This window comes from Lynx canadensis, chromosome F1 (genome assembly GCF_007474595.2).
Source record: "Lynx canadensis isolate LIC74 chromosome F1, mLynCan4.pri.v2, whole genome shotgun sequence".
Lineage (NCBI taxonomy): Eukaryota > Metazoa > Chordata > Mammalia > Carnivora > Felidae > Lynx > Lynx canadensis.
Window position 1 is genome coordinate 11,586,903 of NC_044319.2, and position 15,540 is coordinate 11,602,442.

General features: G+C 46.9%; 1 protein-coding gene across 2 annotated transcripts in view; it reads right to left on the reverse strand.

Moving 5' to 3' along the window:
* NME7 (NME/NM23 family member 7) overlaps nucleotides 1-15,540 on the reverse strand; it is a 264,656-nt gene that overhangs the window by 1,778 nt on the left and 247,338 nt on the right. The gene's annotated exons all lie outside the window — the stretch shown is intronic.

Below are 15,540 nucleotides of genomic sequence, written 5' to 3' on the forward strand. Positions count from 1 at the left end.
CGCTCCTAGAAACAGAAGGGGTCGCTCCTAGAACAGGAGAGGGCCCATCTTGCTGGAACAACTCCTCTCCCAGGGAGCCCGTCGGTCGTAAACGAGACGTTTATAAACAGGAAGGGGGGTGGGGTGAGGTCTGGGGAAAGGAGTATACGCACGGGGGACAGGGGTCTGCGTTTTTGAGGCTGTTCTAAGGTCACAACCTCAGACCCGATCCACTGCTCGCACACGTGCTATCCTGAGCCGCCGGGCGCGTGGTAGCACGCGGGTGCCCTTGGCGTGTGTGTGCGTGTGTGCCCGTGTGTGCGTGCGTGCCCGTGTGTGTGCACTCTGCCCATCACTTCGGGATCCTGCCAGAGTCTTGCGTCCCCATCCCCTCTCCGGACTGCACCAATCCCATCCCCACCCTGAACCTTAGGGTTCCATCCCCACTATGAGACTGTGGACCCGGGTTTGTATTCTTTGGCTCTGTAGATACCTGTTGACTGACTACTCGGTGCTAAGCACTCTTCTGACGGACGGGGCCCGGGGTGGGGGGGGGGGGGAGGGTAGATCCACGAGTGAACCAAACACGCGGATCTGCCTTCTCTCCTCCGCAGGTCACGTTCTAGGATCAAATACTGCATGTTTCGGAATTGTTCTTTACATTGATCAACTGTCTCTCCTCAGATCATCCATTTATTCCATCCCTTACTAGAGGGCACTTTTTGGGTACAGGGTTGGTGCCCTCTACCTCTGTGGCGTTCTGACATCCTACAGAGGGGTTTTCACACAAGTCCGGTCAGCTACTTCATTCCTTGCACCGAATATAAAGCAATGAGGTTTCCAAAGGCAGCGTTTCTCAGAGGTAGGCCGAGTACCCCTTGGAACCTAGAGCGTTCAAACGACTACTGCACAGAGGAGACAGGTTTCTCCCTTGAGCTTTTTTGTTTTCTTTCAGCCCATCGTATCATATTCCCCGAAGGCAGGTTTTGGTCTGGTGCTATCATGTGTTCAGCCCAGGTTAATCTGCCTTTCCATGAAAGGGGTACAAGGCCTTGGGCTCGGAACCAGCAGTCCAAGCAATATTATCTAGCTAGAATTTAATAACTTTTGTTTTCATTGTATTTGTTACTTTCACACAAGGACAAGTAAGACTAGTTTTCCATTTATGGCAGTAAAACAAATTTGTTCAAGTCAAACACTGAATGGATATAAAGAAAAATGGTAAAAACAAAACAAAACAAAACAAAAAACACAACAAAAAACCTTCAGCTGGTGCTCAGATAGGGTAAAACTCCTAAAAGTGAAACACAGCCAGCAAGAATTTAGGAACATGTGGCCCAAAGTACAGCATGAACAGAAGCCAAGTTTTCCCGGTTCTGTACCTGTTTGGGCAAAATCGAATCTGAACTCTATTTTAGAACAATAGCATGCCCTGTCTGCCCAAGCTTCACTTATTGCCAGAGGGAACAGCTCCAACCCCAAATTAAAAACATTATCGGTAACCAGAGACGAAAATCCAGTTATCAGAACCTTGCGGAGTCCAACGATTGCCCCAGTTCCTGGCTTCTTAAAGGATTAGTGCCACTTCTGTATCGGTGCGTGCCTCGCCCGGGGAGGAGAACTAGGGGAGGTTACTTTGAAACTTCAGGACTAAGGACCTCACGAATACAGAGGGAAACTACCCAAGGAGCATTCGAGAGCGGTTTGAATCAAGTCAAGCAATCTGGGTTTCAAATGCAACAGGGAGAACAGGCCTCTCCCTTCTCTCAGTTCTGAAAGAGGGAGCCAGCACAGACCCGACACGGGCGCGTTATCCTCCATCCCGTGGGCCCTGCACCGGGAGAGCCGTGGAAAGAGAGCGAGCGAGCCCGCTACTCTCCCAACTCCCGCCTGCAATTAGCGTTCCTATCCTACCCAACGTGAAACGAAGAGGGTTGGGCCAAGGCAGATAGATACCTTGGCTCATGTTTTAATTTTGCGTGTTCCTCTCAAAGACCGTCAGCATTCAGTCTGCTCGGAGAAATTAAGTATCTCATTAAGAGGTGCTGACTCTTACGACGGAACCCGGCTATTTGATCAGCCACAAATGAACACCACACGCTAAGAAAAGGCCCATCTTGCAATAAAACTGTGACCCAGTATCTCCAGCTGGGTTCGCCACGAAGCCTTTAAGATACTGGATTTTCATAAAATCAGGACTTTTCCAGGCAGTTTGTCAAGGGCTGCCTTTTCCAGGGAGATGCGTACCTTCCTCTAGCGCGGGCCCTTTGCAGACCGGGAAGGGGGCCGGCACAGGGTGACTGGAAACCCAGCTACTCAGCCAGCTACAGTGCCTGGGAGTCACTGGGTCAGTCCTCCGGTTTAAGGGCTTCAGGATCCACTATTTCCTTCCCGTGAAGGGCGGCCCTTCAGTGCCCATAGCTTCTTACGGCGATTTGCGGTTATTGCAGGAAATGATAGGAGAGGCAGGGAGGAGCCCTGCAGAAATGGGGGGACGATCCATTCCTCTGATGAGGAGCCAGGGTTCTAAAGTGACCAGTGGGTGAGGATCAGGCCTTGGGGGCAGGTTCTGGTGATTCTGCACTGGGGCCTCTGGGCAGCAAGGGAACAACAGAAAGCTAACAGGCACTTCGGGGTCCTCCCATAGAAAAGGGAACACGACGTGAGAGGTCTGTGGCCACAGAGACACCTTCGACTAGAGCTGGCCTCTCTTCTCTTCTTTCATTCACAAAGTTCTCCGGAGCCACTTCCTCTGTGCCCAGCGTTGACCGGGAACTCGGGGAGGGGAGTATCCACACAGACAAGGTCCCTGTTCTGTACTTTTGCCTTCACATTTCCAAATACCTTAAAGGACCTAAACGACTCTCTTATCTGCGCTTCATTTCCTTTCCCTCCTTCTGCCAATCGTCCACACAACTAACACAGCGAACACATCCACCTAGGATAAATAACCCGGTGACGCGTGAGTCCTGGACCTCAGAAACCTCGTATCCTGGAAGGAGGAAAACCCGGGTCGTCAAATCAAATTCCTACAGCGTGCAACAGCGCAAATGGAAATAATTAGCTGTCGGCGGGACACAAAACCTTTCGTACGGGGGTTAACATTCGACTTGAGTTTGGATGTAGACGAGGGGAACGGCGAGCTGTAGCGGAATACGCAGCCGCCTGTGCTCACGGGCCATGCTGCTGAGTAACCCCCCCCTCACCTCCGCACAGAGCCGGGTCCAGGGGCGCAGGGTCCCCCGGCTTCAGGGCGCTCGCGGAGTCAGCGGTACCGCGATTTCAACGCGCACCTGCAACTCTAAGCCTCTTGGCTCTTCGTCTCCCACGGAGCAGAACCTGCATTTGCCCACGACTGTATCCACATTATGGAAAATTCTCCAACGGATAACTCTTAAGTCTTCTCTAGCTGCTTCAAGTGTAGACTCAGCAGAAGCTTCTAAGGAATTTCTCATTTCTGCCCTGACTACATACAGTGTGTAGCAAAAGCTAGTGACTTCCAGTCCTGTCCACCACGGGCGCCGTGCGACTACTGGTAACGCAGCGAGCATGGAATCTCTTTGCAGTGACTAACTCTGACTTTGTCGCGGAGTCTGCCCGGGCTCTTCCACGGACAGGTAACTCGGGCACTTTGGAGGTAGACTGTGGCCACCTATTTTCCGGTGGTTCTTAAAGGTTGGCTGGGCATTGAAGATGCCTGTGGGGTTACTTTCTTCCTTTTAAGCAAGAGTCTGTATGTGTTCCAACCTATACAGAACTTCTCTCTCCCAGTGTCACGGAGTTCAGGCACCGAATCAGAATGCTTGTCCCTGTGCCGTTTTTCTAGACAGATTCTCACATAAAATCTAGGCAATCTGAATTTGATTGCGGTACAGTTTTGCTGGTGTTCCAGTAATACAACAGTGATCTTTAAATACACCAGCCAGTTCGGCAGAAAAACGACTCTCCACTCACGTGGGCCCCTTCCTGCCAGGGATGGTGTGACGGGAGGGGCCACGAGCTGGGAGGGCCAGGCCTGGTTTACTGTTCCTTCCGCTCTCCCTCATGAAATTCTTGTTTTGGGACAAGGGGCCCTACATTCCATTCTGAGCCAGTTCTGTTTACAGCCACGGGCCTCTCTCTGGGTAGCGCACGGAGGGCTGCTTTTGTGTGGTTTGCCTATAGGCTGGGTGCAAAAGGTGGTCGAAAGGGCTGCTTTGAAAACAAGTGGCCCACAGATCTTGGGTGCGAGCTGCTGGTGGGGGGAGGCCGGGGCTGGAAGGCTCGCCTGGAAAGGAAGAGAGGCCGGGAAGGCTTGCTGAAGCCTTGGGGCAGGGGTGAAGAGCAGAGGCCACAGGCCGGCCTCGCACACACAAAACTCCAATCCCGCCTGAACCTGGGCTGGGCTCCCTGTCCCTCTCTGTCTTTCCTCTCCAAGCCACCACCTATTTTCCGCTCCCCAGTACAGCGCCGGGACGTAGGCCATGGTAAGGAAAGAGATAAGAGCTAAAGGAAGGCTGGGATTCTCCGGACGGAAGGGCTCAGAGGGACACAGCCAGCCTTGACAGAAAGGAGATGAGCAATCGATCCTTGCCCCGCTATGGCCGCCACAGAGCCCAGGAGGTGCTTGGGCTGTGGATGCACCCCGCAAATCTGTTTACCGGCTACAGGAAATAATGCTGAAAAATGACAATTTCACATGAAAATGCCCATGCATTTCAGTAATTCTGTACAGCAGTGTGCTCCAAGCTCTCTTGTCAAGCCTCTTGTTTTCTCACTGCCATCCACCAATGACAACGACCCCCTTTTTGAAGCTGGAAGGTAATTCTTCCTATTCAACCCAGAATAAGGCGGCACGGACTTTTTACTGGAAAGATATACCTTCTTTTCTAATATAATTAAAGACGCAGGAGTCCTTTCCAGAAGTTCACTCTAAAATTGTGTTACATGACTCATTATCTGGCCTCTTCTGCCTGGACGGTGGTTTTGGTTGTAGCTTAGTCCCTCCCCGGCCCTCAAAAACTCTAAAAATATGAATAGACGTTTGTCACTTACGTTTCCCTCTCCCTCCTACTCCCAATGATTAAAAAAGTCCACTCTGCGAGTTACCATAGCTCAGTGTGAGCTACGGATAGCTGTTCAATATTTCCATCACCTCTCCTTTACAAACGGACTCCTTGCTGCATGTGCTTTAACAGATTATCGTGTGCAATCCTTACAACTCATTTTACAAAATAGAAATTATCAGTCCCGTTTTCCAGTTGATGAGCTGGAGGCTTTTAGAGCTGACACTTTTTGTCCAAGGGCACAGAACTCTGTCTGGTGCCTCCGGCTCTGCCTGGGCTGGTTAAGCGCTCCCACGAGGGTGGAGCCTGCTTATTGGGGTCTGACTCGTGGCCTTGCCATTTCCTGGCTGGATGACCTTGAGGAAGTCACATTACTTCTCTATTTCCCAGATTCTGTATCTATAGTTACAATGATCCCTATTATATAGGGTTAAGGAAAGCATTTAAAACAGTACTGGCGGGGGCGCCTGGGTGGCTCGGTCGGTTAAGCGTCCGACTCCGGCTCAGGTCATGATCTCACGGTTCGTGGGTTTGAGCCCCGCGTCGGGCTCTGTGCTGACAGCTCAGAGCCTGGAGCCTGTTTCAGATTCTGTGTCTCCCTCTCTCTGTGACCCTCCCCCGTTCATGCTCTGTCTCTCTCTGTCTCAAAAATAAATAAACGTAGGGGCGCCTGGGTGGCGCAGTCGGTTAAGCGTCCGACTTCAGCCAGGTCACGATCTCGCGGTCCGTGAGTTCGAGCCCCGCGTCAGGCTCCGGGCTGATGGCTCGGAGCCTGGAGCCTGTTTCCGATTCTGTGTCTCCCTCTCACTCTGCCCCTCCCCCGTTCATGCTCTGTCTCTCTCTGTCCCAAAAATAAATAAACATTGAAAAAAAAAAATTAAAAAAAAAAAATAAATAAACGTTAAAAAAAAAATTAAAAAAATAATAAAACAGTACTGGCATGTAGTGAATAGTATGTAATAAATATCCTTACTGCTGGCCCTCCAATATGCTCACAATGCTGTGGTCCATCCCGCTGTACGTCGATGAAGCCATGGGTTTCTAAACAACTTCAGCAAACTCCGAGAACCAAAACCACTAGGGCCATTCCTGCCCTCCAGAGGACAACCTCACAATTAATCAGGCCATGAATGACAGAGGCAGACAGAAGACGTTTGCAGAGACAGTAGAGACGCACGAGGACCAAATGCAACATGTAATCCTTAACCGGGTCCAGACCAGAAGCATTTTCTTTTTTTTAATTTTGCTGCAAAAGACATTTATGGGTGAAACTGGTAAGATTTGAATGTCTGGACAGAGATAGCAGTACTATATGAATTTCCTGGTTTCTGATGGTTGTTCTGTGGTGACAGAAGATAAAACGCAATGGTATGGGAATTCCGTGGGAATTATATATGTACCTTACGGTCAAATATATAGAGAACGATATTAATACCCACACACGTGCACAAAGCGAGAGAGCGAGTGAGAAGAGGGGACAACTGGTAAATCATGACACAGTAAAACATTAAGATTTGGGGAATGTGGGTAAAGGGTGAGGGTGCTGAATCTAGGCTTTGGAAGAGCTGAGTTTCGTTCTAGCCACCATGTCCTCGTGCTCTTGGGCAACTATGTTACACTCTCTGAGCCCGTTTCGTCATCTAAAATCAGGGACAATAAAATCTGCCTCGTTGGGACGAATGTATCCGTAAGTTTATAGGTGGATTTACATGGATGCAGCCCAATGAGCAAATCACAAATTTACACGGAGCAGCGCGGGCCGGGCTCTTCTAGAAGTCAGAGAAAAGCTAAGGCCCCCCCCCCCCCCTGCCCCCGGGGGTGGGGAGAGCAGCTCAGCTGGAATATCAGGGGAGAACACTCAGATGAACTTGGCACTTGACATTAGAAATTCATTTCTGCCAATTCCCCACAGAAGAAAGGGTTTTGGACAGAGAACATATCCTATTCTTAATTTTGTTTTTTGTTGTTTTTTTTTTTACATGAGAAAAGAAAATGTAAATACGACGAGGCATTCTTGAGATTAATGATTTTCAATCTGCCTCTACATCAGAATCACCCTTTGGAGCTTTAAAAGATAAATACGTGCTTGGGCCCTACCCCAGGAGAACCTGATTCATCTGGTCTTGGGGAGGTCCTGAACATTCACATTTTCAAATGGCTCCACAGATGCTTCTGATGTTCACTGGGGCTGCAGACGACTGCCCCAGACAGAGTCACTGAGAGTCGGCGCCCCAGAAATCAGGGCTGGAACGAAGCCCATCGGATGTTGTCGTAAGCGATCCGAAGGAAAGAATGCAACCTATCAGTTACCTCGGCTTTTGCTGGTATTCGCGGTACCCTGGGGGCCCCCGACAGGAGCGGCATGCCAAGCAGACGGGTAATTGGCCTCACACAATGAAATGGGGTGTGTGGGCAAAATGGAGGCAGTGAACTTGAACAGGGTCGTCTGGGTGTTCACAGGAAAGAAATCAAGGCAGGCTCCCAGAGTGAGTTCTATAAACGACCCACAGTGACTCGGGAAGCGATGGCGGGATGTGTTCTGTTGTTTCCCCAAGGATTGGGCCTATAGGGCAAGTGCTGTCTAGGGTACCGTCACCGCAGGCTGACCTCATAAAGGATACTGGAAACGAAACCCAAAGAATCATGGTGCCCTTAAGCGACGAGGACGAGGACACGGGGTATTTGTTTCCTGGGAAGTTCTTGTTCTCCACGTAGTACACATACATACACACTACACTGCGTACTTCATGCACATTGCAGTTAGAAAAGCTCCAAGACAAAAATAACGGAATTAGAAAATAGCGACTAAAATTACTTAGAAGATGGGACCTTGCTTTTATAAAGACATATAAGAAAAGAAAAAAAAAAACACACAAAAAAACAACAAAAAAAAAAAACCTCTCAGATCAGATACAAGCTGCCAGGATGTCTAATCAGAATTTATTAGACAACAAGGGGAGTAGGAGTGGACTTTTTTGCTTAAATCTGGAAAGGAACGTTGAGAGCAAACGTTGAGGTAATTTAAGGTGTAAGGAAAAGGTGACTTCCTTATATCCAAAGATTTGAAAGTTTGAAATGTCCAGGGATTGTATTTTGAAAAAATCTTTGAAGGGCAAGCTGGAGATGTTCAAGAGATAGTCTTCACCTCTGAGAGTACATGTTATGAAAGGCAATTGCCATATTTTTCCATAGGCCATTCTTTTTAAAAAAATTTTTTTTAAAATGTTTATTCATTTTTGAGAGACAGAGACAGAGCACGAGCAGGGGAGGGGCAGAGAGAGAGACACAGAAACCGAAGCAGGCTCCAGGCTCCGAGCTGTCAGCACAGAGCCTGACGCGGGGCTCGAACTCACCATGAGATCACGACCTGAGCTGAAGTCGGACGCTTAACCGACCGAGCCACCCAGGCACCCCCCGCCCCCATAGGCCATTCTTGACTGTTACCAGCAAAAAAGTTATCCTGGGCTCAATACATTTGTGTGAAATTTTAAGCTTCTTATGATGTACTTGAAGAGTACTGGTGCACAGTTGCCGGTAAAGTGAGTTGGAACGGTGGGCCGAGCCGAGGTGGCCAGTGGTCCTGGTGGGGAGACACGAGGAGGAGGAGGAGGGGGTGGGGGGAGACGAGTCACCAGCAAATACTAGGAAGACAAGGAGGCTCCCAGCCGTCCTGGGCTCCATCCACCGCCACTGTCGCGCAGCGTCCCCGAGTACCACTTGCTCCCCAGCGAAAACCTCAGTCGGCTCCCTACTTCCCACCATATGACACCAAGTCTAAGTGCTGGCTTGGCTTTCATAAAGCCCGATGATACAGCCACTAAGACCAGCAAGCTTTTTGTTCCAGTCGCTCTTCCTTTCCTGCCACTCAAAAGCAGAGAAAGGACTTCACCACTTGAAATATCCTTTTACACCCATAGCTCCGGCAGGGCGAGGGATGCCCTCTTCCCTCTTCCTACACTCCCCACCTGGGCACATGCAGTAGAGGTCATAAACGCTCGCAGAGTCAGTGCCGCAGCGTGTGTTTTCCGGTCTCTTCTTCACACCCTCATGACCCGCTCTTTATCCAAGCTGACGATAGGCTAAAAAGAGGTTTCTCACATAATCTCCATCATTGCCCCCGCCAGTCATGCTGAGGTAACGGTAACAAAAGCTGACATTCATGAACAGAATGGAAAGGGCCCTGTTCCTACGCCGGCAAAAGGCTCGTTTGCAGTGAACAATTCAGGGCAGTAAAGAACTGGAGAGGATCTCGGGAGGGAAAGGAGTGAGTGGCTATATTCCTATTAAAAAAGGCAAGTGAATAGGGCTTCCAGAAAGAGACAAGTATGACAGAGACATGCTTCAATGCTGTTTCTATTAAGACTTCATCTTAACTTATTTTTAAACAAGAGTATCCCTGGCCCATAAATACTCGAGTTCTTTGAGTTTTGCAGATAGCTTAAAACAGTGAATTATCTAAAGCTTTATCAGTTTAAAGATTTCACTTAGAATAGCTTGATTTTTAGTTTACAGCCTTATTCTGAATTTGCCTTAGCCCCATTAAAAGTCTAGATAATTTATGTTTCATATTCTCTTAAAGTACTCGGAACAGTAATGTCAAAGGCTAAACCAGAACTCAACCAATTAAAATAATGGCCTCTACTACCTGCAGACTCCTCTGGTGCGGTTTTAAAGATTAACGTAGACACATTCAAGAAGTATGGCTTCTGTCTTTGGAAACTTTACAGGCAAGAAAGATGGTGTTGTTTCAAGATAATAACCATAATGACAGAAATAACGCCGCTGAAAATAATGTGGTAGAGATTGCCAGTGCATTCTTCATGCCCGTTCTTTTAAGAGAGTTTTGATTTCGTTGGGAGAAGCCAAGTGCAAAGCCTTCATTACCCATGGGTGGAGGGGAGGCCCGTGACTGATTTCAGACCAGTGTCACGTAAGCGAAAGTTGCCGGGTAGGGCTTTTCCAGGAAAGCTCCTTAAAAGCAGGCACACTCAGCTGGTAGTATCTTTTTTGCCCTTTAGCCTTCAGTTCTTTCTGCCGGGGCCGAGCACACGAGGCCACGGCAGAGCGGCCACCTTGGACCTCAGAGGCAATCACGAGGGAAGGGCCAAGATTACCGCAGTGATCTCAGGCCTGAATTCTTGAGCTGCTGAACCAGAGCCTGTCATGGCCCTGCCTCTTCACTTCTTGTGAAAGGTAAGAAAACCTCTCCCGATAAGAGAACTTCTCCTTCGTGCTATTGTTGGCATTTCTGTTCCCAGCAGCCGAATTCTTAGCAGATACAAGGAACAGTAATGACCGCGACAATGACGGTTACCGACAGCGAGAGCGCTGTTCTAAACGCTTTGCAATCATTATCGCTTTTAATAGTCGCGAATCTCCCCGACCTACGATAGTTATCTGCGGAGGACGGTTCTTGAACCGTTCTTGGGTTCTTGAACCTTCAGCCCGAGTTGAAGTCCGGGCCCCACAGCTAGCCAAGAAGCAGAGTTCGGGTTGGGGTCGCGCCAGCTCACTTGAACCACACGTGCTGTGCCTTCTGCCGCCCGCTAAGAAGCGAAGTCAGTCCACCAAGGGGCTCAGCTGAGGTTCTGGGCCCACGCGAACTGTTTTCCGGTGCTCTTCTCCTTTACGCTAAACACGCACTGCCAATTAAGCATCTCCAATAAAGATTCCTAAAACATACAAACCTAATGTTTATCAAACAAACAAACAAAGAGTGAAGTCCGATCCAGTAATTGCGAAAAGAAAATCTTCCCTACGGGAGGACTCGGATCCACCTGTCCCATTCCTGCCCCATTCCTTGCACTTGGTCAGCCAAAGTATTGTAGCTGGACCTCACCCTCGGTCTGGAAGGGTCTGGCAGGAGACCTCTCTTCGCTGATTTACTCAATCCTTATCCTTTTAGATGAAATCATCACCGAGTTTGCTAATCAGCGGCAGCTTCATCAGTGTTTTCTGCGGCACAGACACCACACCCGCCCCCTGGGACCCCTGACTCCCTAACACGGGTGGAAATGATCTGCCTTCACTGGGACACACTTGGGTTGATTTGGAAAACAAAAACAAAAACAAAACAAATCACTCTGAAGCTGCTGATGAGTTTTCAGAGGCCTTTCCAAGGATGGAATGACCTTTCTGATCAAAACTGCACTTTCAATCAATCGCAACAGTAAACTGGAGGGAAATTTCGAAATACTGGCTAGGATAGTTAGGCCCACTGCCAAATAATTGAATAGTTTGGAAAATCAGAATCCCAGAAATGAAGCCCTGAGAAAATTCCACGTCCTCCCCTCACTGACATTACTTTCTCCTTGTTATGTGCTCTCCATTTCTTAAAGACGAAACCCAGGAGAAAACGCCGATGTTTGACACTTTCTGTCGCCGAGCTCCACCTTAGACGTGTAAAACCAGACGTGCACGTGACAGATCCAACCAGAAGGAGGCGGCACCAGTTGCCTACGGATTCTGGTCTCCGTCTCCCTCTAACTGCCTCTCTATCCTGCCACTGGCATTTTCTTTCATCGCTCCCGATTCAGAAAACAGGACGCAGGCCCTTCACAACCCGGTCTAAGTCAACTGTTCCGAGTTCTAGCAAAACGCCTCAGTCCACTGATACCTGGTCAGACTAACCAGCTAAATTCAGCGGTCTGAGCTTCGTAGGTTAAAGATTCACCGAAGGACATAAACCACCAAAAAGAAAATCACTTCTTACACCAAAGGCAGAAAGATCAACTCTCTGTCGCTTGGGACTCTCTTTCTTTTGAAAAGTTTTAAAACATCTTCTAGCACAAAAGGGAAAATGCTTTGCTATTTTGGGCCGCTTCTTTCACTCTTGTAAATGACATCTGTAATGTCAACATTCAGCGAGAGCTATTCGGAATTTGGCACTTTTAATTCATGTGAAAATGCCAATTCCACTGAGTAAAGAAGATATTAAAGTTATATTCAACATAAAGTGCAAATATTTCATCAAAGTGGGTTCAGGATAAAAATGTTAATTATATGTAAAAATTAAATACCACCTTATGAATCACTTGTCTTGGCATCATGGAAAATTTTTCAGCCTTCTCCAACAAGAGTGTCAGATCTTGGGAACAGTAATTCATAAATGGCCTGATTCCACCATGAGTCAGAGTGACTAAAATACTCTGGATACACGTTTCACTTATTTATATTGTTGGGTCAAAACCACAGTTTATTTAATTAGCTGTGTTGGTAACATTTTTTGAAAGAGCTCCGTTTACCACTTTGTACCCTCTCAGTGTGTCCCCGTGTTGTTGACACAAGAGACTGCGTAGACAGGATTAGTGGGGGTACTGTGGGTACCCTAAGTCTTCACAACCCACAAAAGGAAGCTCAGTGAAATAGGCAGTCACCGTGATTCGATTAAAATGGAGCTTGTTCTCTTGAACAAATGGTCTGGGCACCAAGGCAAGACCTTACTGAATCTTTGACCCTGGGAATTCTAAAATAATCTCTTTCAGTGAACAGGGACATTATATTGAAACCTGAAATTATGGGAGATTAGGAGAATGGAGCTTTTTCTTTTTTTAATGCTTATTTATTTTTAAAGAGAGGGCAAGAAAGCGAGTGGGGAAGGGGCAGAGAGAGGGGGAGAGAGAGGACCCTAAGCAGGCTCTGGGCTGTCGGCATGGAGCCAGACGTGGGGTTCAAATTCACAAACCGTGAGATCATGACCTGAGCTGAAATCAAGAGTCAGATGTTTAATCAGCTGAGCCACCCAGGCGCCCCAAGAATGGAGCTTAATTAACAAAACCAAGCCATAAAAATCTAGAGTTTTAACATAATCTCTTTTACTTCCTTTGAAAATTGGAGTCCTTTAGATTATAAAAACTTAATCTCTGGTTTAAACTTCAGTGCTAAATATGAGCCAAAGGCTTAAGGACCATGAAGCTAAGATTAAATAAGCACTTTTTCAAATTAGCCTTGATGGTTGTTATATTTGTAAAAGATTGGAAGAAGAGCTAGTAATCCATGTCGTTTTATCCTTTTAACTAATCGATGTTTCTCTTATTTGTGGGTTTTTTTTTTTAATTTTTTAACGTTTATTTATTTTTGAGACAGAGAGAGACAGAGCATGAACGGGGGAGGGTCAGAGAGAGGGAGACACAGAATCTGAAACAGGTTTCAGGCTCTGAGCGGTCAGCACAGAGCCCGACGCGGGGCTCGAACTCACGGACCGCGAGATCATGACCTGAGCCAAAGTCGGTCGCTTAACCGACTGAGCCACCCAGGCACCCCTCTTATTTGTGGTTTAAAGTTAGCAGTGGAGGGGATCTTCTGAGGTCTTTAGTGACACCTGGGACTTTACCATGTTTCGACTTTCGAAATTGATACTCAAAATAATAAATAAAAAATACTGATCTCTACCCGCACAGTTACTGCCTATTGTTTTGGTCTAGGTATATCGATTTAAATGTGAAGCAACGTTTCTAAGTTGGGGCAAGGTGAATCTAATCTTTGAAAATGTGAGGGCAGAAAAAATGCCCTAGAGGCCCGCATGACAGTTCCTGTATGGCTAAAATATCATCTATGTAAATAAGGAAAACTAATAGGTATTCACCTGAGTGGAATGTAAAATTAGCCATAAAATCTCTGGCTGTGAAGTGCTTATCATTTCATTAGCTATTGTTCCCAAAGGACTAGTGAAAATCCCTATATGTCACTTTGAAATGAAAAAAAAAGAAAAAAAAAACCCAAAAAACTTTGATTTCCTTTTTACTTCTAAATCTGCTGTTTATATCTTTCTTTTAAAAACCGTATCCTCGGGGCGCCTGGGTGGCGCAGTCGGTTAAGCGTCCGACTTCAGCCAGGTCACGATCTCGCGGTCCGTGAGTTCGAGCCCCGCGTCGGGCTCTGGGCTGATGGCTCAGAGCCTGGAGCCTGTTTCCGATTCTGTGTCTCCCTCTCTCTCTGCCCCTCCCCTGTTCATGCTCTGTCTCTCTCTGTCCCAAAAATAAATAAACGTTGAAAAAAAAAAAAAAAAAAAAAAACCGTATCCTCGTTTGGATGACCGTGGGAAGGCATGGGCTAAAAATGAAAATTTCTTAACCTAAGGTTTCATTTAAAATATTGTTGGCCTGGGGGCGCCTGGGTGGCGCAGTCGGTTAAGCGTCCGACTTCAGCCAGGTCACGATCTCGCGGTCCGTGAGTTCGAGCCCCGCGTCGGGCTCTGGGCTGATGGCTCAGAGCCTGGAGCCTGTTTCCGATTCTGTGTCTCCCTCTCTCTCTGCCCCTCCCCCGTTCATGCTCTGTCTCTCTCTGTCCCAAAAATAAATAAACGTTGAAAAAAAAAAAAAAATTAAAAAAAAAAAAAAAAATATTGTTGGCCTGGCATTGCAATGTTAGTATCAATGCCCAGTGATAGTTTACGGGATAGCCATTAAGTAATGAAACTTATTTCCATAATCTATCACTGGTTCCCTTTACTGTGCTGTTAAATACCACTAGGGTTTTAGTGCTGAGACGTTTCAGGAACTTATCATTCAGATGTGGTACACAGAGAAGTTTGGTTTATAAAGAAAACCTTTGTTTTCATTTCATTCCTAATCAGTAGATATGCTTCATTAGGCCCCGCTTGACTCACAGAATTCTCGGTGGCGCTTCTAAGATTAAATCACAGCAAAGAATTATTGGCATAAAGGTGGTTCTGCTGAAAGCGGCCGGGTTCTAGAGGACCTGCCTCGCTACCAGGAAAATGCCATCCAAATCCGTCTTGTGAACTGTGAATCCATCTTTTCTTGTGAAAAGTATACTCGTAGTTTCTACTGCGCTTCTCACAGCTGTCGGCAGGCAGATGGCACTTTTTGTTATAACTGAGATACTGGATGAGGAACTCCTCACTCCTTCCACAGAGGTTCCACTGGCAACCGCTGATATTTTTTTTACTGTCTCTATGGTTTTTGCCTTTTCCAAAAGGCAAATCCATGAAGAGATAATCCACATCATATTTTGTGGGTATCAACAATCTACAAGCTGATTCTAAAGTGTATACGGAGAAGCCAAAGGAAGACCCAGAATAGCCAACATAATATCGAAGGAATAAGAACAAAGTGGGAGGACTAATGCTACCTGACTTCAAGGTCTACCACGAAGCTACATCAACCAAGACAGTATAGATAAATGAAAAAATATATAAGCCGAGACACAGGCCTACATAAACACAGCCAAGTGTTCTTTGACAAGAAGCAGAGGCAGCACAACGGAGCAAAGACAGTCTTTTCGACAGACAGTGCTGGAACTGAACATCCACATGCAAAGAAAATAGATAAATAATAAATAATAATCCAGACACGGATCTTACACCTTCCACAAAAATTAACTCAAAATGGAGCAGAAACCTAAACGCAAAACACAAAACTATAAAAACCCTAGAAGATAATCTAGAAGAAAACCTAGATCGACCTTGGGTATGGTGATGACTTTTTTTTTTTTAATGGTGATGACTTTTTATTTTTATTTTTTTTTTTTATTTTTTTTTTTTAAATTTTTTTTT